Source organism: Salvelinus fontinalis, chromosome 11, assembly GCF_029448725.1.
Source record: "Salvelinus fontinalis isolate EN_2023a chromosome 11, ASM2944872v1, whole genome shotgun sequence".
Lineage (NCBI taxonomy): Eukaryota > Metazoa > Chordata > Actinopteri > Salmoniformes > Salmonidae > Salvelinus > Salvelinus fontinalis.
In genome coordinates, this window is record NC_074675.1 from 37,177,588 (window position 1) to 37,203,954 (window position 26,367).

Genomic DNA, 26,367 nt, shown 5'->3' on the forward strand with positions numbered 1-26,367 from the left:
GCCATTATAATCAAATAAAACAAACAGATTCACCACTATAAAACTCCTTAACCAATTTCCTAAATTGACCCAGGGACACCAAATCAAGTGCCAACTGGAGACTATTTCACACATGAGGTGCCTGATATGAAAAAGCAGATCTCTCGAACTCTGTGGTTACCAAGGAAGTCATCCTCATAAATCAAGTCTGTGACCATCTATTATAACCTAAAATTCTAAATTTCAGCAAAGATGTTAAGTATGTTGGAAGCTTGTGGAGTAGGTGCTTTATAAATAAAAATTTAGTAATAATGTGATCTATGTGTATTTTATAGAAGTCCAGCAAACTTTTTGGTAAAGGATGCAGTGATGAGTATTAAAAATGTAAAACGAAGGGTGCTATGTTAAACAGAATCAACGGATTATAGAGTACAGTCAGTTTTACATCGGTAGATGGCATCACCATAGTCAAGAACAGGTAGACAAATTGATTCTACAATTCGCTTCCTGCTAGCCAGAGAACAACAAGCTTTATTTCTATGTAAGAAACCCACTTTACATTTACAAGTTTAACAACCTCATTTTTATGTTTCTTAAACAATAGATCATTGTGTATCCAAATACTAAGGTATTTGTATGCAGGGACTTGTTCAATTACAGAACCATTTAAGGAGTGCATAGGAGATGTTGTACCCACTGTGAATATTGAAACCTACCCCAACCAGAGACTGTGGATAGATGGGAGCATTCACACAAAACTGAAAGCGTGAAACACCGCATTTAACCAGGGCAAGAACTCTGGGAATATGGAAGAATACAAACAGTGTAGTAATTCCCTCGGCAAAGCAATCAAGCAGGCTAAACGTCGGTATAGGGACAAAGTTGAGTCCAAGTTCAATGGCTCAGACACCAGACGTATGTGGCAGGGTCTACAGACAATCACGGATTCTAAAAGAAAAACCAGCGAAGTCGCGGACACCGACGTCTTGCATCCGGACAGGCTGAACACCTTCTTCGCTCGATTTGAGGATAATACAGTGCCACCGACGTGGCCCGCTATCAAGGACTGTGGGCTCTCCTTCTCCGTGGCTGATGTGAGTCAGAGGTTTAACTTATTTGGGATAGGGGGCGCTATTTTCACATTGGGAAAAAATCGTGCCCAATTTAAACGGCCTCGTACTCTATTCTAGATCGTACAATATGCATATTATTACTATTGGATAGAAAACACTCTCAAGTTTCTAAAACCGTTTGAATTATATCTGTGAGTAAAACAGAACTCATTTTGCAGCAAACTTCCTGTCAGGAAGTGAAAAATCTGAAATCGAGGCTCTGTTCCAGGGCCTTCCTATTCATTTGCTTGAAATCTATGGATATACATGCACTTCATACGCCTTCCACTAGATGTCAACAAGCAGTGGGAGGTGGAATGGGTTGTCTAGCTTGATCTGAGGTCGAACAAGAGCTCTTGGAATGACGTGACCCCAAATTTCCTTTGTTCAGCAAGGCGCGGGAAGGAACCCTGGATTGCCTTCTGAAAAGCTTTCGGTATAGACGGCTAATATCTCCGGCTTTGATTTTATTTGATATATGTGATAATATCATTGTAAAGTATGTTTTATCAATATAGTTTTATCAGATTATTGAACGTTTATCGGGAGTTTTGGCGTTTTCTGTTCTCTGCGTTTGGTGAAGATGGACAACTTCACGCCACTTGGCTAGCTTTGGTTGCTAATTCGACAGGAGAAGAGGACATTCTAACACCAAACAACGATTATTCTGGACAAAGGACTCCTTGTACAAGATTCTGATGGAAGCACAGCAAAAGTAGGAACCATTTATGATGTTATTTCGTATTTCTGTGGAAAATGTTTAGTACTATTTTCCGCCCTCATTGCAGGCCATGTCTCGCTATAACGTAAGCTGTATGTCGTACTAAAGTTATTTTTAGAATTCTAACACAGCGATTGCATTAACTTCTTGCAACTATAGGGGGTGCTGTTTCGCATTAGCATACTTTTCTCTACAGATTAAACTGCCTAGTACTCAATTCTTGCTCGTACAATATGCATATTAGTGTTATTATTGGATAGAAAACACTCTCTAGTTTCTATAGCCGTTTGAATTATGTCTCTGAGTGGAACAGAACTCATTCTACAGCACTTTTCCTCCCAGTGAGTGAGTTTTCAGAACTCTTGGCCTCTGGTTCCAGGTCAGTTTTAAAGCCACTGTAAATCCTATGAGGATACAAACACTGCCCACGCTTTCCTCCAGATGTCAGTAAGTGGTGACAATTTGAATGGAGTCGATTGCGCAATCATTGGCTCTATAAATCACCAAATACCGGAAGTAGCGTTCCTTTGGACTCTGCGCTCAACGCAAGAAGGATATCTGACTGGCCTTTTTCCAAGCCTTGGTTTAGCCAGTAATATAGCGTCGGTCATCTTTTTACTCGTTATAGGTGTTAGAAACATCATAAGGTAGTTAATTTAAACCGTTTTATAGCAATTTACATCCGTTTAGTGCGATTTTGAGGCATTGCTTTGTAATAGACTTTGAAGCTCCGGGCACGTTTCGGGGTCCCGGTCGTATGTTAGTGGGCATTTCGACGGACAAGTGGACATCTTTCGACCAAAAGAAGATTAGACCCAAGAAAGGATTCCTTGTCCAAGATTCTGATGGGAGAACAGCTCATAGTAAGAACAATTTATGATGATAAATCATGTTTCTGTCGAAAAATGTTAAACGCTTATGCCGCCATTTTGTTTGCTATAGCTTCGCTTGGCGCAACCTGCATTGAAAAGTAAGGATAATTTAAAAAATGTAATTCCGCGATTGTATTAAGAATTAAATTGTCTATCAATCGCTGTCCACCCTGTATTTTTTAGTCAAGTTTATGAGTATTTATGTATAAGACTAGATCACTGTCTAATATGGTGCACGACATTTTCTGACCAGCTGAGCTACTTTTGTCATTGTCTAACCATGATTTTGGTGGCTAAATATGCACATTTTCGAACAAACTCTATATGTATGTTGTAATATGATGTTACAGGAGTGTCATCTGAAGAATTCTGAGAAGGTTAGTGAAAAAATTAATATATTTTGGCGATGATAGCGATATCGCTCTCTTTGGCTTGAATCAGTGCTCGGGTAACGTTTGCATATGTGGTATGCTAATATAACGATTTATTGTGTTTTCGCCGTAAAACACTTAGAAAATCTGAAATGTTGTCTGAATTCACAAGATCTGTGTCTTTCCATTGCTATGTGCTGTGTATTTTTAAGAAATGTTTTATGATGAGTAAATTGGTAATACACGTTGCTCTCTGTAGTAATTCTAGGAGCTTTGGTGAGATTTGTGATGGTGGCTGCAATGGCAAACTATGATTTATACCTGAAATATGCACATTTTTCTAACAAAACCTATCCTATACCATAAATATGTTATCAGACTGTCATCTGATGAGGTTTTTTCTTGGTTAGTGGCTATCAATATCTTAGTTTAGCCGAATTGGTGATAGCTACTGGTGTTGAGAGAAAATGGTGGACAAAGAAAAATGGTGATTTTTGCTAACGTGTTTAGCTAATAGATTTACATATTGTGTCTTCCCTGTAAAACATTTTAAAAATCGGACATGTTGGCTTGATTCACAAGATGTGCACCTTTCATCTGGTGTCTTGGACTTGTTAATGTGTGAAAGTTAAATATTTAAAAAAAATATCTTTTGAATTTCGCGCCCTGCACATTGAGCTGGATGTTGTCATAAGTGTACCGGTGTCGGGCTGCACCCCTAACAGGTTAACAAGTCCAATACAGCATTTGAAAGATAAACATCTTGTGAATCCAGCCAACAAGTCCGATTTTTAAAATGTTTTACAGCGAAAACACCACGTATATTTATGTTAGCTCACCACCAAATACAAAAAAGGACATACATTTTCACAGCCCAGGTAGCATGCACAAAACCAACCTAACTAACCAAGAACCAACCAAACTAACCAAGAAACAACTTCATCAGATGACAGTCTTATAACATGTTATTCAATAAATCTATGTTTTGTTCGAAAAATGTGCATATTTGAGCTATAAATCATAGTTTACATTGCAGCTACCATCACAGCTACCGTCAGAAATGACACCGAAGCAGCCAGAGTAAATACAGACACCAACGTCAAATACCCAAATACTCATGATAAAACATTTCTGAAAAATACATTGTGTACAGCAAATTAAAGACAGGCATCTTGTGATTCCAGCCAATATTTCCGATTTCTTAAGTGTTTTACAGCGAAAACACAATATAGCATTATATTAGCTTACCACAATAGCCAGAAACACAAGCCATTCCCCAGCAGCAAAAGTTAGCGATCGTAACAAACCAGCAAAAGATATATAATTTTTGACTAACCTTGATAAGCTTCATCAGATGACAGTCCTATAACATCAGGTTATACATACACTTATGTTTTGTTCGAAAATGTGCATATTTAGAGCTGAAATCAGCGGTTATACATTGTGCTAACGTAGCATCTTTTTCCCACAACGTCCGGATTTTTTTCTGGCACTCACATATTTTGATCAAATAACTATTCATAAACATAACAAAAAAATACATGTTGTATAGGAAATGATAGATACACTAGTTCTTAAGAAATCATGTGAGTAAACTAAAGACAAAAGAAGAAGGAACAACACAATGAAACGAAGATAAATTATATAAAGAATGATAGTAAAAAGCTTTGGGGCACCTTAAATTACATTTTGGAAATAAAGCCAACTCGGCTCTTTCATATATTGAATGAGATGGCTCATTCATCACAAAGCATGCTGATATTGCAAACTACTTTAATGACTTTTTCATTGGCAAGATAAGGAAACTTGGGGATGACATGCGAGCAACAAACGCTGACACTACACATCCAAGTATAGCGGACCAAATTATGAAAGACAAGAATTGTACTGTTTAATTCAGTGTGGAAGAGGTGAAAAAATGATTGTTGTCTATCAACAATGACAAGCCACCGGGGTCTGACAATCTGGATGGAAAATTACTGAGGATAATAGCAGATGATATTGCCACTCCTATATGCCACGTCTTCAATTTAAGCCTACTAGAGAGTGTGTGCCCTCAGGCCTTGAGGGAAGCTAAAGCCATTCCGCTACCCAGGAATAGTAAAGCCCCCTTTACTGGCTCAAATAGCCAACCAATCAGCCTGTTACCAACCCTTAGTAAACTTTTGTAAAAAATTGTGTTTGACCAGGTACAGTGCTATTTCACAGTAAACAAATTGACAACAAAATTTCAGCAGGCTTAGAGGGAAGGACACTCAACAAGCACAGCACTTACACAAATGACTGATGATTGGCTGAGAGAAACTGATGATAACATGATTGTGTGGGCTGTCTTGATAGACTTCAGTGCAGCTTTGACATTATCGATCATTGTCTGCTGCTGGAAAAACGTATGTGTTACGGCTTTACACCCCCTGCTATAATGTGGGTAAAGAGTTACTTGTCTAACAGAACACAAAGGGTGTTCTTTAACCTCTCTAGGGTACGTGAGACATTAGCATCCCACCTCTTCAAAAGCCAGTGAAAGTGCAGGGCGACAAATTCAAAACAACAGAAATCCCATAATTAAAATTCCTCAAACATACATGTATTTTACACCATTTTAAAGATACACTTGTTGGAAATCCAGCCACAGTGTCCGATTTCAAAAAAGCTTTGCGACGAAAGCAAACCAAACGATGATGTTAGGTGAGTGCCTATTCACAGAATAACACAGCCATTTTTCCAGCCAAAGAGAGGATTCACAAAAAGCAGAAATATAGATAAAATGAATCACTAACCTTTGATGATCTTCATCAGATGACACTCATAGGACTTCATGTCACACAATATATGTATGTTTTGTTCGGTAAAGTTCATATTTATATCCAAAAATCGGAGTTTACATTGGCGCCTTACGTTCAGAAGTCACAAAGCATCCTTTGATTTTGCAGAGAGCCACATCAATTTACAGGAATACTCATAATAAACATTGCTAAAAGATACAACCGTTATGCATGGAATTTTAGATGCACTTCTCCGTAATGCAACCGCTGTGTCAGATTTAAAAAAAGCTTTACAAAAAAAGCAAACCATTCAATAATCTGAGTCGGCGCTCAGAGCCCAATCAAGACACAAATATAGCCGCCATATTAGGCAGTCAACAGAAGTCAGAAGTAACAATATAAACATTCACTTACCTTTGATGATCTTCATCAGAATGCACTCCCAGGAATCCCAGTTCCACAATAAATGTTTGTTTTGTTCGATAATGTCCATCATTTATGTCCAAATTCCTCCTTGTTGTTCTAGCGTTCAGTACACTTTCCAAACAAACGACCCGCAGGCAGGTCCAGCGGAAAGTACGGACGAAAAGTTAAAAAGTTATATTACAGTCTGTAAAAACATGACAAACAAAGTATTGAATCAATCTTTAGGATGTTTTTAACATAATTCTTCAATAGTATTCCTGGGTCTTCAGAATTGCCATGGAACAGAGCTCGCTCTCTCATGAACGCGTGTAACGGATGTGAAATGGCTAGCTAGTTAGCGGTGGTGCGCGCTAATAGCCTTTCAATCGGTGACGTCACTTGCTCTGAGACCTTGAAGTAGTGGTTCACCTTGCAGAGGGCTTTTGTGGAGCGATGGGTAACGATGCTTTGTGGGTGACTGTTGTTGATGTGTGCAGAGGGTCCCTGGTTCTCGCCCGGGTCGGGGCGAGGGGACGGACTAAAGTCATACTGTTACACGCGCATGGTCAGAGCATGGTCACTTCATGCCAGACCTGACTCATTCCTCTCTCCTTCGGCCCCACTAAACAGTAGAGGCATCAGACAAGGTTCTAACGACTGTTGACATATAGTGGAAGGCTTAGGAAGTGTAACATTACCAATATCACACTGTATATCCAATAGGAGCTGAGTTGAAAATCGACCAACCTCAGATTTCTCACGTCCTGGTTGGATTTTTCTCAGGTTTTTCCCTGCCTGATGAGTTCTGTTATACTCACAGACATCGTTCAAACAGTTTTAGAAACGTTAGAGTGTTTTCTATCCAAATCTACTAATAATATGCATATTCTAGCTTTTATGACTTTGTAGCAGGCCGTTTACTCTGGGCATGCTTTTCATCTGGACGTGAAAATACTGCCCCATACCCCAAAGAAGTTAATGGAAGCCTCTCAAATATAATCCAGTTAGAATCAGGAAATCCCCAGGGTAGCTGTTTAGGCCCCTTGCTTTTTTCAATTTTTACTTATGACATTTCACTGACTTTGAGTAAAGCCAGCATGTCTATGTATGCGGATGACTCAACACTACACACGTTAGCTACGACAGCAACTGAATTGACTGCAACACTCAGCAAAGAGCTGCAGTTAGTTTCGGAGTGGGTGGCAAGGAATAAGTTAAAACGAAAAGTATTGTATTTGGAACAGAACTCACTAAACCCTAAACCTCAACTAAATCTTGTAATAAATAATGTGGAAATTGAGCAAGTTGAGATGACTAAACTGCTTGGAGTAACCCTAGATCGTAAACTGTCATGGTCAAAACATATTGATGCAGTAGTAGTTAAGATGGGGAGAATTCTGTCTGTAATAAAGCAATGCTCTGCATTCTTAACAACACTATCAACAGGCATGTCCTACAGGCCCTAGTTTTGTCGCACCTTGACTACTGTTCAGTCGTGTGGTCAGGTGCCACAAAAAAGGAATTAGGGAAATTGCAATTGGCTCAGAACATGGCAGCACGGCTGGCCCTTGGATGTACACAGAGAGCTAATATTAATAATATGCATGTCAATTTCTGCTGGTAGAAAGTGGAGGTGAGATTGATTTCATCACTACTTTTGAGAAGTATTGACATGTTGAATGCACCGAGCTGTCTATCTAAACTACTGGCACACAGCTCGGCCATACCCAACAAGACATGCCACAAGAGGTCTCTTCACAGACCCCAAGTTCAGAACATACTATGGGAGACACACAGTACTACATAGAGCCATGACTACATGGAACTCTATTTCACATCAGGTAACTGACGCAAGCAGTAAAATTAGGTTTAAAAAACAGATTACAAAAACACCTTATGGAACAGCACGGACCGTGAAGCAACACAAACATTGGCACAGACACATGCATAAACACACGCACACAAGATAACATGAACTGTACATACACATGGATTTAGTACTGTAGATATGTGTTGGTGGTGGAGTAGGGGCCTGAGGGCACACAGTGTGTTGTGAAATCTGTGAATGTATTGTAATGTATTTAAAATTGTATAAACAGCCCTAATTTTGTTGGACCCCAGGAAGAGTAGCTGCTGCTTTGGCAGAAGCTAATTGGGATCCATAGTAAATACAAATTCAAACTGACAATGAATGGGCAACACAAACCTAAACAGAAACTGATAATTGTGCACAACTTCAGTATTACTTACTAAAACTGTTGTTACACTAAGGTTTTTATTATTTGATTTTGTTAGAATTATTTTGCTCTTACTGTAGTAGTGTAGCCCACTCCCGACTGATCATGATCTAAGACACTGCATAGCAGTTAAAGGTGTGTTGCTACAGATGCTGGTTCAATACCCGTGCTGGCCTCGACTGGGAGACACATGAGATGACTGTAGATTTTTGGTTTCTCTCCCTCTAAAAACAGTAAAAAAATAAATCTTAATAACAAACTGGCTTTATTTACAAATTAGTAACAATGTCTCACCCCATGTTCAAGAATTTTCGCGCTCATTTTACGTTATATCTCCAAAATATTGTTATTTTTTTAACACAGTGATTATTATTTTTATTATTAATTTAGAATTATATAAAAAATATATTATTAACCCTGTTATTAGCAGGACAATATATATTGGTCATGGCTCCCGAATGGCGCACAATGGGATTTCCTTGCAGTTCTCCAGCTGTATCCACTGAAAGAGCTCGAGGTTCACGGCACGAGGGCAGGGGGCACAGGATGAGTCGCAGAGCTATGCACACTGGACCCCCACCCAGAGCACAGAGCAATACTCTAAGAGGAATTGCACTAATAATGGCACTGACTAGGGAAACGTTCCCGCTGTTCTTAGTGCCAGTCTGGACGTTCAAACTAAAACAATCTAACTAATAATGGCATCCTTTCGTTAATAAAATAATAATACAAATACTCTTTCAAAATGCTGATGTTAATTTAGTTATGGATCCATAAGAAATTAATATGGGTGTAACGTCCTGACCAGAGTTCTTATGTGTTTTGCTTGTTTAGTGTTGGTCAGGACGTGAGCTGGGTGGAAATTCTATGTTGTGTGTCTAGTTTGTCTGTTTCTGTGTCCAGCCTAATATGGTTCTCAATCAGAGGCAGCTGTCAATCGTTGTCCCTGATTGAGAATCATATATAGGAGGCTTGTTTTGTGTTGGGATTTTGTGGGTGATTGTTTCCTGTCTCTGTGTTTGTGTTCTGCACCAGATAGGACTGTTTTCGGTTTTCACATTTATTGTTTTTGTTGTTTGTAGTGTTCACACATTCTTTATTAAATATGTTGAACACTAGCCGCGCTGCATTTTGGTCCTCTCCTTCACCATTGGAAGAAAGCCGTTACAGAATCACCCACCAAACTAGGACCAAGCAGCGTGGCAACGGGCAGCAGCGACAGCAGCAGCAGCAGCGGGACCAGGAGAAATGGACTTGGGAGGACGTTTTGGACGGCAAGGGTTGCTACACATGGGAGGAGATCCTGGCTGGAAAGGATCGCCTCCCATGGGAACAGCTGGAGGCAGCTAGGAGAGCAGAGGCAACTGGAGGATAGGAACCGGCGTTATGAAGGTACGCGGCTAGCACGGAAACCCGAGATGAAATCCCCAAAATTTCTTGGGGGGGCGGGGGGGGCTAAAGGGTAGTGTGGCGAAGTCAGGTAGGAGACCTGCGCCCACTTCTCATGCTTACCGTGAAGAGCGGGTGTACGGGCAGACACCGTGTTATACGGAAGAGCGCACGGTGTCTCCTGTACGTGTGCATAGTCCGGTGCGGGTTATTCCACCTCCCCGCACTGGCCGGGCTAGATTGAGCGTTGAGCCAAGTGCCATGAAGCCGGCTCAACATATCTGGCCTCCAGTACATCTCCTCGGGCCGGTGTACATGGCACCAGCCTTACGCATGGTGTCCCCGGTTCGCCTACACAGCCCAGTGCAGGTTATTCCACCTCCCCGCATTGGTCGGGCTACGGGGAGCATGCAACCAGGTAAGGTTGGGCAGGCTCAGTGCTCAAGGGAGCCAGTACGCCTGCACAGTCCGGTATATCCGGCGCCACCTTCCCGCCCCAGCCCAGTACCTCCAGTTCCAGCACCCCGCACTCGCCTTATGGTGCGTGGCCCCAGCCCAGTACCACCAGTGCCTACACCACGCACCAGGCTTCCAGTGCGTCTCCAGAGCCCTGTTCCTCCTCCACGCACTCTCCCTATGGTGCGTGTCTCCAGCCCAGTACCTCCAGTTCCGGCACCACGCACCAAGCCTCCTGTGCGTCTCCAGAGCCCTGTACGCACTGTTCCTTCTCCCCGCACTCGCCCTGAGGTGCGTGCCCTCAGCCCGGTACCTCCAGTTCCGGTACCACGCACCAGGCCTATAGTGCGCCTCGAGAGTCCAGTGTACCCTGTTCCTGTTCCCCGCACTAGCCTTGAGGTGCGTGTCTCCAGTCCGGTACCACCAGTTCCGGCACCACGCACCAGGCCTACTGTGCGCCTCAGAAGGTCAGAGTCGGCCGTCTGCCCAACGCCGCCTGCACTGCTCGTCTGTCCAGCGCCGTCTGAGCCATCTGCCTGCCCAGCGCCGTCTGAGCCATCTGCCTGCCCAGCGCCGTCTGAGCCATCTGCCTGCCCAGCGCCGTCTGAGCCATCCGCCTGCCCAGCGCCGTCTGAGCCATCCGCCTGCCCAGCGCCGTCTGAGCCATCCGTCTGCCCAGCGTCGTCTGAGCCATCCGTCTGCCCAGTGTCGTCTGAGCCATCCGTCTGTCCCGAGCCGTTAGAGCCGCCCGTCTGTCCCGAGCCGTTAGAGCCGCCCGTCTGTCCCGAGCCGTTAGAGCCGCCCGTCAGTCAGGAGCCGCTAGAGCCGTCTGTCAATCAGGAGCCGCCAGAGCCGTCCGTCAGTCAGGAGCCCCCAGAGCCGTCCGTCAGTCAGGAGCCGCCAGAGCCGCCAACCAGTCAGGAGCCGCCAGAGCCGCCAGCCAGTCAGGAGCCGCCAGAGCCGCCAGCCAGTCAGGAGCCGCCAGAGCCGCCAGCCAGTCAGGAGCCGCCAGAGCCGCCAGCCATTCAGGACCCGCCAGAGCCGCCAGCCATTTAGTAGCCGCCAGAGCCGCCAGCCAGTCAGGAGCCGCCAGAGCCGCCAGCCAGTCAGGAGCTGTCAGAGCCGCCTTCCAGTCATGAGCTGCCCTCCAGTCATGAGCTGCCAGCCAGTCATGAGCTGCCTGCCAGTCATGAGCTGCCAGCCAGTCATGAGCTGCCTGCCAGTCATGAGCTGCCTGCCAGTCATGAGCTGCCTGCCAGTCATGAGCTGCCTGCCAGTCATGAGCTGCCAGCCAGTCATGAGCTGCCCTCCAGTCATGATCTGCCCTCCAGTCATGAGCTGCCCTCCAGTCATGAGCTGCCCTCCAGTCATGAGCTGCCCTCCAGTCATGAGCTGCCCTCCAGTCCGGAGCTGCCACTCAGTCCGGAGCTGCCACTCAGTCCGGAGCTGCCACTCAGTCCGGAGCTGCCCTTCAGTCCGGAGCTGCCCTTCAGTCCGGAGCTGCCTCTCTGTCCGAAGCTGCTTTTCAGTCCGGAGTTGCCCCTCTGTCGTGAGCTACCTCTCTGTCGTGAGCTACCTCTCTGTCTTGAGCTACCTCTCTGTCCTGAGCTACCTCTCTGTCCTGAGCTACCTCTCTGTCCTGAGCTACCTCTCTGTCCTGAGCTACCTCTCTGTCCTGAGCTACATCTCTGTCCTGAGCTATCTCCTCTATCTAGGGGGGGCCTTGGTGAAGGTTCCTAGACCAAGGTCGGGGGCGAGGGTCGCCACTCAAAGGACGCTAAGGAGGGGGACAAAGACAGTGGTAGAGTGTTGTCCTCATCCTGCGCCGGAGCCGCCACTGCGGACAGATGCCCACCCAGACCCTCCTCTTGAGTTTTAGGGGTGCATTCGGAGTCCGCACCTCAGGAGGGGGGTACTGTAACGTCCTGACCAGAGTTCTTATGTGTTTTGCTTGTTTAGTGTTGGTCAGGACGTGAGCTGAGTGGGAATTCTATGTTGTGTGTCTAGTTTGTCTGTTTCTGTGTCCAGCCTAATATGGTTCTCAATCAGAGGCAGCTGTCAATCGTTGTCCCTGATTGAGAATCATATATAGGAGGCTTGTTTTGTGTTGGAATTTTGTGGGTGATTGTTTCCTGTCTCTGTGTTTGTGTTCTGCACCAGATAGGACTGTTTTCGGTTTTCACATTTATTGTTTTTGTTGTTTGTAGTGTTCACACATTCTTTATTAAATATGTTGAACACTAGCCGCGCTGCATTTTGGTCCTCTCCTTCACCAATGGAAGAAAGCCGTTACAATGGGAATAAATATCACTGAATAACAGAAATATTGGAACAAAGATGTCTAATGAAGGTGAACAAATTGTTGCTTACTGGAAAATACTCTTTCAAACACACATGGTCACGTTGTACAGCGCCATTATGGCTATTAGCAGGTAGCTGGACAATAGACATGCCTAGAAGGAGGGTAGGAGGAGAATTTTATCATCAAATGTATTTCTTAGTTAGGTTGGCCGTGATTGGTTGCAATTTCAGTTTAAACTTCTTATGGCTGCAAGCCCGACGCCGGTACACTTATGACAACAGCCAGCTCAAGTGCAGGGTGCGAAATTCAAATGTTTTTTTTTTTAATATTTAACTTTCACACATTAACAAGTCCAATACAGCAAATGAAAGGTACACATCTTGTTAATCCAGCCAACATGTCCAATTTTTTAAATGTTTTACAGCGAAAACAGCATGTATATTTATGTTAGCTCACCACCAAATACAAAAAAGGACAGACATTTCACAGCACATGTAGCATGCACAAAGCCAACCTAACTAACCAAGAACCAACCAAACTAACCAAGAAACAACTTCATCAGATGACAGTCTTATAACATGTTATACAATAAATCTATGTTTTGTTTGAAAAATGTGCATATTTCAGGTATAAATCATAGTTTACATTGCAGCTACAATCAGAAATTGCACCGAAAGCAGCCAGAATAATTACAGACACCAACGTCAAATAAATAATTACTCATCATAAAACATTTCTGAAAAATACATAGTGTACAGCAAATGAAAGACAGGCATCTTGTGATTCCAGCCAATATTTCTGATTTATTAAGTGTTTTACAGCGAAAACACAATATAGCGTTATATTAGCTTACCACAATAGCCAGAAACACAAGCCATTTCCCAGCAGCAAAAGTTAGCGATCGTAACAAACCAGCAAAAGATATATAATTTTTGACTAACCTTGATATTCTTCATCAGATGACAGTCCTATAACATCAGGTTATACATACACTTATGTTTTGTTCGAAAATGTGCATATTTAGAGCTGAAATCAATGGTTATACAATGTGCTAACTTAGCTACTTTTTCCACAACGTCCAGATATTTTTCTGACACTTTTTCTGACACACATATTCTGACCAAATAGCTATTCATAAACATAACTAAAAAATACATGTTGTATAGGAAATGATAGATCCATTAGTTCTTAATGAAATCGCAGTGTTAGAATTCTAAAAAATAACTTCATTACGACATCCAGCTTCGGTATAGCTAGAGTACACAAAAGTTGGGCGCCGACGACTACTTCACATGTACGACAGATATATGAAATAGCATCATAAAATGTTCCTTACTTTTGCTGATCTTTCATCAGAATGTTGGACAAGGGGTCCTTTGTCGGGAACAATCGTTGTTTTGATTTAGAACGGCCACTTTCCCTCTTGAATTAGCAAGCACACTAGCCAAGTGGCACGAAGCTCTCCATCGTCAACAAAGTCAGAGAACGGAACACGGCAAAACTCCTGAAAAAATTTAAATAATCTGATTGAACTATATTGAAAAAACATACTTTACGATGATATGGTCACATGTATCAAATAAAATCAAAGACGGAGATAGTAGTCGCCTATAACGACAGCTTTTCAAAAGGCAAATCCATGTCCCTCAACGCACCTTCCTGAAAACAGGAAATGGAGGACACGTCATTCCATAAGCTGTAATTCAACTCCAGATCAAGTTACACAGTCCATTTCTTCTCTCACACCTTGTCGACATCTAGTGGAAGATGTATGAAGTGCATCTAAACTAATAAATAACATGAACTTTAATAGGCAGCCCCTGGAACAGAGCCTCAATTTCAGACTTTCCACTTCCTGTCAGGAAGTTTGCTGCAGAATGAGTTCTGTTTCACTCACAGATATAATTCAAACGGTTTTATAGAGAGTGTTAGAGAGTGAGAGTGTTTTCTATCCAATAGTAATAATAATATGCATATTGTACGAGCAAGAATTGAGTACGAGGCCGTTTGAAATGGGAACCTTTTATCTGGTTACTCAAAACTGCCCCTGCAGCCATAAAAAGTTAAACCACCACAAAAGACGAAACAAATAATACAACAAAAAGTATTATTATTATTATTACTATTACGTATCACATTCGACCGTGATTGGGAGCCCCATAGAGTGGCGCACAATTGGCCCAGCGTTTCTCTCCCTCTAAAAACATAAATAAATGTTTTGGCCTTTATTCAGATTACAATCGATCACTTTAGTTTTTTGAAAATGAAATAACCTCCAAAATATCGTTGGGTTTTATCAAGTTGATGGCACAGTCATATAGCCCGGCACCTACATAAAGCTGAGTGATTCACTCATTAATGGCTTTGGGTCAAAATAAATAAGTACCAACATTCTTTCTGATTGTCTTTAATTAAGACATGTTTTAGTTATCTTGACCTGGACACCATGTACAGTATTATAATAGCCCATTATGTGCTATTAGCAGAACAATATACCTTTACCAACACCACTCTGTATTTTGATACTTTGTGCTTCAAATCCTATTGTTTCTAACTTCAATACGCTCTTTAAATAAATAAGACCACCACTTTTAACAGCACATTACTCAACACTATGTCACCTACGGTAGGCCTATATGAGTCTCACTAGTGTTGAGTAATGTGCTGTTGAAAGTGGTGTAGGTCTTATTTATTTAAAGAGCATATTGAAGATAGATGCAATAGGATTTGACACAATAGCAGTGCAAAATGCGTTGCTACAGATGCAAGTTTGATACCCGTGCCGGCCTCCACCGGGAGACCCATGAGGCAGCTTTTGATTTTAATTTAGAATCCTCCAATCTACTATATGTAATTATTGGCAGGGACTCACATCACATTTTTCGATATACTGTAGGCCGATCGTAGGCGACATGAGTCCCACTAGTGTTGAGTAATGTGCTGTTAAAAGTGGTAGGTCTTATTTATTTAAAGAGCATATTGAAGTTAGAAGCAATAGGATTTGAAGCAATACCCTACAAATATTTTAGCACTGTTCTGAGACAAACATGGGGACTGGCCTTGATAAATCAATGAGATTTTTATTTTCACTGAATCTCCATTTGGGTATTGGTTAGACTACAATTACACAATTAAGGTGTAGAAATGTTATGCTCTTAGTGTAACCTTTATTTAACTAGGCAAGTCAGTTAACCTTTCACGAGCCTCTACCCCGGGTCCGGGAGCACCCCCAACCCCCCCCCCCCCCACACTGAATAGCATCGCTAGCATAGCGTCACAATTAAATAGTAGCATCTAAATATCATTAAATCACAAGTCCAAGACACCTAATGAAAGATACAGATCCTGTGAATAAAGCCACCATTTCAGATTTTTTAAATGTTTTACAGGGAAGACACAATATGTAAATCTATTAGCTAAACACGTTAGCAAAAATCACCATTTTTCTTTGTCCACCATTTTCACTCAACACCAGTAGCTATCACCAATTCGGCTAAACTAAGATATTGATAGCCACTAACCAAGAAAAAACCTCACCAGATGACAGTCTGATAACATATTTATGGTATAGGATAGGTTTTGTTAGGAAGATGTGCATATTTCAGGTATAAATCATAGTTTGCCATTGCAGCCACCATCACAAATCTCACCAAAGCTCCTAGAATTACTACAGAGAGCAACTTGTTTTACCAATTTACTCATCATAAAACATTTCTTAAAAATACACAGCACATAGCAATGGAAAGACACAGATCTTGTGAATTCAGACAACATTTCAGATTTTCTAAGTGTTTTACGGCGAAAACACAATGAATCGTTATATTAGCATACCACATATGCAAACGTTACCCGAGCACTGATTCAAGCCAAAGAGAGCGATATCGTTATCATCGCCAAAATATATTAATTTTTTCACTAACCTTCTCAGAATCACTAACCTTCCCCGAAACGTGCCCGGAGCTTCAAATTGTATTACAAAGCAATGCCTCAAAATCGCACTAAACGGATATAAATTGCTATAAAACGGTTTAAATTAACAACCTTATGATGTTTCTAACACCTATAACGAGTAAAAAGATGACCGACGCTATATTACTGGCTAAACCAAGGCTTGGAAAAAGGCCAGTCAGATATCCTTCTTGCGTTGAGCGCAGAGTCCAAAGGAACGCTACTTCCGGTATTTGGTCATTTATAGAGCCCATGATTGCGCAATCGACTCCATTCAAATTGTCACCACTTACTGACATCTAGAGGAAGGCGTGGGCAGTGTTTGTATCCTCATAGGATCTACAGTGGCTCTAAAACTGATCTGGAACCAGAGGCCAAGAGTTCTGAAAACTCACTCACTGGGAGGAAAAGTGCTGTAGAATGAGTTCTGTTCCACTCAGAGACATAATTCAAACGGCTATAGAAACTAGAGAGTGTTTTCTATCCAATAATAACAATAATATGCATATTGTACGAGCAAGAATTGAGTACTAGGCAGTTTAATCTGTAGAGAAAATTGTGCTAATGCGAAACAGCACCCCCTATAGTTGCAAGAAGTTAAGAACAAATTCTTATTTTTCAAGGACAGCCTACTCCTTCCTCCCCGTCAGGGAATTGAACCCCGGTCTCCCGCGTGCCCTCATGACACGGTATTCTTTTGCTAAATAGCCAAGTACTGTTGCCTACTCCCGACCGTTACATTGTACAGCGTATTACTTTCCGTTCCATCCTAACGGAAACCCAGTGTTTTCCGGTTTTCTTGGAATAGAAACACCACAATATTAATCAAATTAATTAAGAAACATTTCTGAAAATGAGTCCCATATACTATGTTCTTGCAAAAAAAGGTTTTAAATTCTCAAGTACAGCCACTAGTGAAGGCTATCAAAAGCTTCTCAATGATGCCCTCTGGTGGCCAAACTAGCACTAACTAGCATTAATGGTACCAGTGGTTGGCAATTAAATAACATGTCATAGAATTCTGTTGCACCACGCAAGCTGTGCTGTAGTACACTGCAACTTTTAAAAGACGAACCACTGTACTTTAATTCTACTTGGTACTCATCCCGGATCCGGGAGCACCCTCATCAGTAAAAAAGCTGACTAGCATAGCATAGCATAGCATAGCGCCACAAGTAAATACTAGCATCTAAATATCATGAAATCACAAGTCCAAGACACCAGATGAAAGATACACATCTTGTGAATCCAGCCATAATTTCTGATTTTTAAAATGTTTTACAGGGAAGACACAATATGTATTTCTATTAGCTAACCACGATAGCAAAAAAAAACAACTTTTTTTTCCCACCATTTTTTTACTGCATAGGTAGCTATCACAAATTCGACCAAATAAAGATATAAATAGTCACTAACAAAGAAACAACTTCATCAGATGACAGTCTTATAACAGATGTATTGTATAGCATATGTTTTGTTAGAAAAATGTGCATATTTCAGGTATAAATCATAGTTTTACATTGCAGCCACCATCACAACTCTCACCAAAGCAACTAGAATAACTACAGAGAGCAACGTGAATTACCTAAATACTAATCATAAAACATTTATGAAAAATACACAGTGTACAGCAAATGAAATACAAACATCTTGTGAATCCAGACAATATTTCAGATTTTTTAAGTGTTTTACAGCGAAAACACAATATAGCATTATATTAGCTCACTACAATAGCCTACCACACAGCCCCATTCATTCAACATAACGTTGGCGATAGCGAATAATCCAGCAAAAGCTATTAATTTTTTCACTAACCTTCTCAAACTCCATCAGATGACATGATGATATAACATCATATTACACAATACATATATGGTTTGTTCAAAAAATTGCATATTTAGCGGTACAATTCGTGGTTGAACAACGTGAATACGTGGCCAAACTGTAAACAAAATGTCGGGAGAAATCTTGGGAGAGGCACCTAATCTAATCAATCATAAACTTGACTAAAAAATACAGGTTGGACAGCAAATGAAAGATACATTAGTTCTTAATGCAACCGCTGTGTTAGATTTTTAAAATTAACGTTACTACGGCATACAGCGTACGTTAACCTGTTGGGGATGGGGGCGCTGTTTAGACTATTTATGCTAATTTGGCTAATTTTTTAAACGGCTTCCCACAAAATCCTTGATCGTACAATATGCATATTATTATTATTATTGGATAGAAAACAGTCTATAGTTTCTATAGGAGTTGAAATTTTGTCTCTAAGTGGAACAGAGCCCATTCTACAGCAATTTCCCTGACATGGAGTCAGATTTGAGAAATGTTGGCCACTCTTCTGAAGTCAGTTAAAAGGGCACTGTCGTTGCTATGACTATACGGACACTTCTTACGTCTTCCCCTGGATGCCTTTACGTGATGACGATTCCAACGGGGTCGATTGCGCGTTCACAGGCCCTACAAATGAAAAAACCCTGAAGCTAGTCATTCTTTGGGAGCTGCGTCATGAGCCTAGAGGACACCGGCGCGCACCTGTTCCAAGCGTTAGTTTAGCCTGTTATATTTCTCCGGTCATCTTTTCACTCGTTATAGGAGTTAAAAACATCATAAGGTAGTTAATTTAAAGCGTTTTATAGCAATTTATATCCGTTTAGTGCGATTTTGGGACATTTATTTTTGCAACGATGTGAAAAGTTGGGCACGCTTTTCAGTTCATCCCGAACGCAGTTGACATTTCCACATGGCAAGAGGACAGCTTTCCACCAAAAGACGATTTCTCCCAAGAAAGGATCCTTTGCCCAAGATACTGATGGAAGAACAGCTCAAGGTAGGACATTTTTATTATGATAAATCGTGTTTCTGTCGAAACATTTTAGTGGCTTAGGACGCCATGTTTTTTGACGTAGCTTCGCTTGGCGCAAACTGTATTGAAAAGTAAGGATAAATTAAAAAATGTAATAACGCAATTGTATTAAGAATTAAATTGTCTATCAATCCCTGTCCACCCTATATTTTTTAGTCACGTTTATGAGTATTTATGTATAAGAGTAGATCACTGTCTAAGTGGCGCAAGGACTTTTTCTTTACCAGCTTGTCTACATTTCACATTGTCTAACCATGATTTTGGTGGCTAAATATAAACATTTTCGATCAAACTGTATATGCATGTTGTAATGTGATGTTACAGGAGTGTCATCGGAAGAATTCTGAGAAGGTTAGTGAAAAAATTAATATCTTTTGGCGATGTTGACTTTTATCGCTCACTTTGGCTAGAATCAATGCTGGGCTGCTAATTGCTATGTGCTAAGCTAATATGACGATTTATTGTGTTTTCGCTGTAAGACACTTAGAAAATCTGAAATATTGTCTGTATTCACAGGATCTGTGTCTTTCGATTCGTGTATGCTGTGTATTTTTACGAAATGTTTGATGATTAGTAGTTAGGTAAACACGTTGCTCATTGTAATTATTCTAGTCCATTTGTGATGGTGGGTGCAATTGTAAACTATGCCATCTACCTGAAATATGCACTTTTTTCTAACAAAACCTATCCCATACCATAAATATGTTATCAGACTGTCATCTAATGAGTTTTTTTGTTGCTTAGGGGCTATAAATATCTTAGTTTAGCCGAATTGGTGATGGCTACTGGTGTTGGTGGACAAATAAAAGATGGTGGATTATGCTAATGTGTTTTTAGGTAATAGATGTACATCTTTACATATTGTGTCTTCCCTGTAAAACATTTTAAAAATCGGAAATGTTGACTGGATTCACAAGATCTGTGTCTTTCATTAACCTGTCTAGGATCAGGTTAACCTGTCTAGGATCAGCGTGGCGCTAGCGGCACACCCCCCCCCCCCCCACTGAAAAACCAGTGCCGCGAAATTCAAAAAAAATATATTTTTAAAATATTTAACTTTCACACATTAAAGTCCAATACAGCTAATGAAAGACACAGATCTTGTGAATCCAGTCAACATTTCCGATTTTTAAAATGTTTTACAGGGAAGACACAATATGTAAAGATGTACATCTATTACCTAAAAACACATTAGCATAATCCACCATCTTTTATTTGTCCACCAACACCAGTAGCCATCACCAATTCGGCTAAACTAAGATATTTATAGCCCCTAACCAACAAAAAAACTCATTAGATGACAGTCTGATAACATATTTATGGTATGGGATAGGTTTTGTTAGAAAAAAGTGCATATTTCAGGTAGACTTCATAGTTTACAATTGCACCCACCATCACAAATGGACTAGAATAATTACAATGAGCAACGTGTTTACCTAACTACTAATCATCAAACATTTCGTAAAAATACACAGCATACACGAATCGAAAGACACAGATCCTGTGAATACAGACAATATTTCAGATTTTCTAAGTGTCTTACAGCGAAAACACAATAAATCGTTATATTAGCTTAGCACATAGCAATTAGCAGCCCAGCATTGATTCTAGCCAAAGTGAGCGATAAAAGTCAACATCGCCAAAAGATATTAATTTTTTCACTAACCTTCTCAGAATTCTTCCGATGACACTCCTGTAACATCACATTACAACATGCATATACAGTTTGATCGAAAATGTTTATATTTAGCCACCAAAATCATGGTTAGACAATGTGAAATGTAACTCAGCTGGTCAGAATTTGTCCTTGCGCCACTTAGACAGTGATCTACTCTTATACATAAATACTCATAAACGTGACTAAAAAATATAGGGTGGACAGGGATTGATAGACAATTTAATTCTTAATACAATTGCGTTATTACATTTTTTAATTTATCCTTACTTTTCAATACAGTTTGCGCCAAGCGAAGCTACGTCAAAAAACATGGCGTCCTAAGCCACTAAAATGTTTCGACAGAAACACGATTTATCATAATAAAAATGTCCTACCTTGAGCTGTTCTTCCATCAGTATCTTGGGCAAAGGATCCTTTCTTGGGAGAAATCGTCTTTTGGTGGAAAGCTGTCCTCTTGCCATGTGGAAATGTCAACTGCGTTCGGGATGAACTGAAAAGCGTGCCCAACTTTTCACATCGTTGCAAAAATAAATGTCCCAAAATCGCACTAAACGGATATAAATTGCTATAAAACGCTTTAAATTAACTACTTTATGATGTTTGTAACTCCTATAACGAGTGAAAAGATGACCGGAGAAATATAACAGGCTAAACTAACGCTTGGAACAGGAGAGGGTCGGTGTCTTCCACGCGCGTTACGCAGCAAGAAAAGACTTGCTAGCTAAAGGTTTTTTTCATTTGTAGGGCCTGTGAACGAGCAATCGACCCCGTTGGAATCGTCATCACGTAAAGGCATCCAGGGGAAGACGTAAGAAGTGTCCGTATAGTCATAGCAACGACAGTGCCCTTTTAACTGACTTCAGAAAAGTGGCCAACATTTCTCAAATCTGACTCCATGTCAGGGAAATTGCTGTAGAATGGGCTCTGTTCCACTTAGAGACAAAATTTCAACTCCTATAGAAACTATAGACTGTTTTCTATCCAATAATAATAATGATATGCATATTGTACGATCAAGGATTTTGTGGGAAGCCGTTTAAAAAATTAGCCACATTAGCATAAATAGTCTAAACAGCGCCCCCATCCCCAACAGGTTAAAGCGAGACCGCGCCGAAATTAATGGCGGAATAATAGTTTAACATTTTCGACAGAAATACGAATTAACTTCATAAATAGTTCTTACTATTTGATGAGCTTCCATCAGAATCTTGTACAAGTTGTCCTTTGTCCAGAATAATCGTTGCTCGGTTGTAGAATGTCGTCTTTAACTGTGGAATTAGCAGCAAACGTTAGCCATGTGGCACAGACGTGTCCAAATCCCCAGAACACAGCATAAAGAAAATACCTAAAATCGCAATATACTGATATAAACTGATATAACTCGGTTTAAAATAACTACATTATGATATTTTTAACACATATATCAAATTAAATCAGAGCCGGAGATATCTAACTTATAAAACTAAAGCTTTTCAGAGCGCAATGCAAGACGTCCATCTTGCGTCAGGCCAGACGATGAAAAGACCAGTCCTTCCGTTCCAACATGTCTTGTTCCGCCTCAGATCTAGCTAGACACCCCATTCCAACTCTCACTGCTTACTGACATCTAGGGGAAGGCGTGTGCAGTGCATGTAGACCCATAGATTCCATGCAAATTAATAAACTGACCCTGGAACAGAGCCCCCGATTTCAGATTTCTTAGCTCCTAACAGGAAGTTTGCTGCAAAATGAGTTCTGTTTTACTCACAGATATAATTCAAACGGTTTGAGAAACTAGAGAGTGTTTTCTATCCAATAGTAATAATAATATGCATATTGTACGAGCAAGAATTGAGTACGAGGCAGTTTAATTTGGGAACGAATTTTTACAAAGTGAAAACAGCGCCCCCCTATTGAGAAAATGTTAAAAAGTTGCAGTGTACTGCACCACAGCTTGCGTGGTGCAACAGAACTCTATGGCATGTTATTGGAATAACGGTCTTTGTATTCCATTGGTGTATCAATACAAGCCAAATCATTATATATTGGATTTGTTAAATGGAAGAAGTTTGCAACTCTTCCTAGAGCTGGCCGCCTGGCCAAACTGAGCAATCAGGGGAGAAGGGCCTTGGTCAGGGAGGTGGCCAAGAACCTGATGGTCAGTCTGACAGAGCTCTAGAGTTCCTCTTTGGAGATGGGAGAACCTTCCAGATGGACAATCATCTCTGCGCACTCCACCAATCAGGCCTTTATGGTAGAGTGGCCAGATTTGATTTTTTTAAGCATTAATTTAACTAGGCTAGTCAGTTAACGACAAATTCTTATTTATAATGACGGGCCATCAAAAGGCAAAAGGCCTCCTGTGGGGTTGGGGGGTGGGATTAAAAATATAAATAAATAAAATAAAAATATAGGACAAAACAACATCACGACAAGAGAGACAATACAACACTACAAGACAACAAAATAGCATAGCAACAACACATAACACAGTGTGGTAGCAATACAACATAACAACCCAACATGGTAGCAACACAACATGGCAGCAAAACAACATGGTAGCGGCACAAAACAGGGTACAAACATTATTGGGCACAAACAAAAGCACAAAAGCAAAGAAAGTAGAGATACATCACGCAAGGCAGCCACAATACATCACACAAAGCAGCCACAACTGTCAGGAAAAGTGTCCATGATTGAGTCTTTGAATGAAGAGATTGAGATAGAACTGTCCAGTTGGAGTGTTTGTTGCAGCTCGTTATAGTTGCTAGCTGCAGCGAACTGAAAAGACGAGCGACCCAGGGATGTGTGTGCTTTGGGGATCTTTAACAGAATGTGACAGGCAGAACAGGTGTTGTATGTGGAGGATGAGGGCTGCAGTAGATATCTCAGATAGGGGGGAGTGAGGCCAAAGAGGGTATTATAAATAAGCATCAACCGGTGGTTCTTGCAACGGGTTTACAGAGATGACCCGTTTACAGAGGAGTATAGAGTGCAGTGGAAAATCAAATGACAGAATGGTAAAGAACATCTAGCCGCTAAAGCACCCTTACCTGTCGATCTACAAATTACGTCTCCGTAATCTAGCATGGGTATGATTGTATTGCATTGTATTTATTATGGATCCCCATTAGCTGCTGCCAAAGTAGCAGCTACTCTTCCTGGGGTCCAGCAAAATTAAGGCAGTTTTTACAATTTTAAAACATTACAATACATTCACAGATTTCACAACTCATTGTGTGCCCTCAGACCCCTACGCCACCATTACCACATATCTACAGTACTAAATCCATGTGTATTTATAGTGCGTATGTATGTGTGTGTGTGTGTGTTTGTATGCTTCTATGTTTCTGTGCCACTTCACAGTCCCCACTGTTCCAGAAGGTGTTTTTTAATCCGTTTTTTAAATCTAATATTACTGCTTTCGACAGTTACTTGATGTGGAATAGAGTGCCATGTAGTCATGGCTCTATGTAGTACTGTGTGCCTCCCATAGTCTGTTCTGGACTTGGGGACTGTGAAGAGCAGGTGATGGTAATCTGAATCAGGGTTAGTTTGGCAGCTGAGGTCAAAGATTAGTGATTACGATAGAGGAAACCAAGTCTAGATTTAACTTTAGCCTGCAGCTTTGATATGTGCTGAGAGAAGGACAGTGTACCATCCAGCAATACTCCCAAGTATATGTATGATGTGACTACCTCAAGCTCTAAACCCTCAGAGGTAGTTATCACACCTGTGGGGAAAGGGGTCATTTTCTTAGCAAACCCCATGACCTTTGTTTTGGAGGTTTTCAGAACAAGGTTAAGGGCAGAGAAAGCTTGTTGGACAGTAAGAAAGCTTTGTTGTAGAGTGTTTAACACAACATCCGGGGAGAACTGCTACTTAATAAGGTAACTAACTTTGACCTTCCGGATAGCCTGAATGCACTTATTTCTCATTTGCCTTTATGAGAGCCAGTCAGCCTGAGAACTTGTGTGCCGAGTAACTCTGCAATATCACAGTCGAACCAGGGGCTAAACTTGTTTTTAATTCTCATTTTCTATATGTTTGTTAACAATACCACTGAAAATATAAAAAAGAATGTCCAAGCGTCTTCGACAGAGGGGATCAGGCTGATTCTATACCAATTTACAGAGGCCAGGTCATGAAAGAAGGCTTGTTCATTAAAGTGTTTTACAAAGTGTCTATGACAAATCGGGACAGGTTAGCAGCCATTACGAGCACAGGCTGTAAAACAGTGATCACTAAGGTCATTACAGAAAACACCAGACTGATACCTCTCAGGATTATTTGTGAGGATAACATCGAGGAGAGTATCCTTTTCTGGGTGTTTGGAGTCATACCTTGGAATAGAAGCCAGATGGAAACCACTCCTCAGTAAAAGGCACTTGACAGCCCCATTGAAGTTTACCAAAAAGCACCTAAAGACTCTTAGACCATGAGAAACAAGATTCTATAGTCTGATGAAAACAAGATTGAACTATTTGGCCTGAATGCCAAGCTTCACATCTGGAGGAAACCTGGCACCATGCCTACAGTGAAGTATGGTTTCTTTAAAAGTGCTTTCCTCACCATCTTAAATAAGCATGCCCCATTCAAAAAATGTAGAACTAGGAACAGATAGATATAGCCCCTTGTTCACTCCAGACCTGACTGCCCTTGACCAGCAAAAAAACATCCTGCGGCGTACTGCATTAGCATCGAATAGCCCCCGCGATATGCAACTTTTCAGGAAAGTTAGGAAACAATATACACAGGCAGTTAGGAAAGCAAAAGACCAAAAGACACTGTAAAGTCCATGGAGAATAAGAGCACCTCCTCCCAGCTGCCCACTGCACTGAGGCTAGGAAACACTGTCACCACCGATAAATCAGCGATAATTGAGAATTTCAATAAGCATTTTCCTACGGCTGGCCATGCTTTCCACCTGGCTACCCCTACCCCGGTCAACAGCACTGCACCCCCCACAGCAACTTGCCCAAGCCTCCCCCATTTCTCCTTCACCAAAAATCAGATAGCTGATGTTCTGAAAGAGCTGCAAAATCTGGACCCCTACAAATCAACTAGGCTATCCAATCTGGACCCTCTCTTTCTAAAATTATCCGCCGAAATTGTTGCAACCCCTATTACTAGCCTGTTCAACCTCTCTTTCGTTTCGTCTGAAATCCCCAAAGATTGGAAAGCTGCCGCGGTCATCCCATTTCGAATCCCACCATACCTTCTCCGCTATGCAATCTGGTTTCCGAGCTGGTCATGTGTGCACCTCAGCAACGCTCAAGGTCCT

The 26,367-nt window shown here is 41.3% G+C and overlaps 1 protein-coding gene across 4 annotated transcripts in view; it reads left to right on the plus strand.

Moving 5' to 3' along the window:
• LOC129865656 (6-phosphofructo-2-kinase/fructose-2,6-bisphosphatase-like) overlaps nt 1–26,367 on the plus strand; it is a 97,771-nt gene that overhangs the window by 30,991 nt on the left and 40,413 nt on the right. The gene's annotated exons all lie outside the window — the stretch shown is intronic.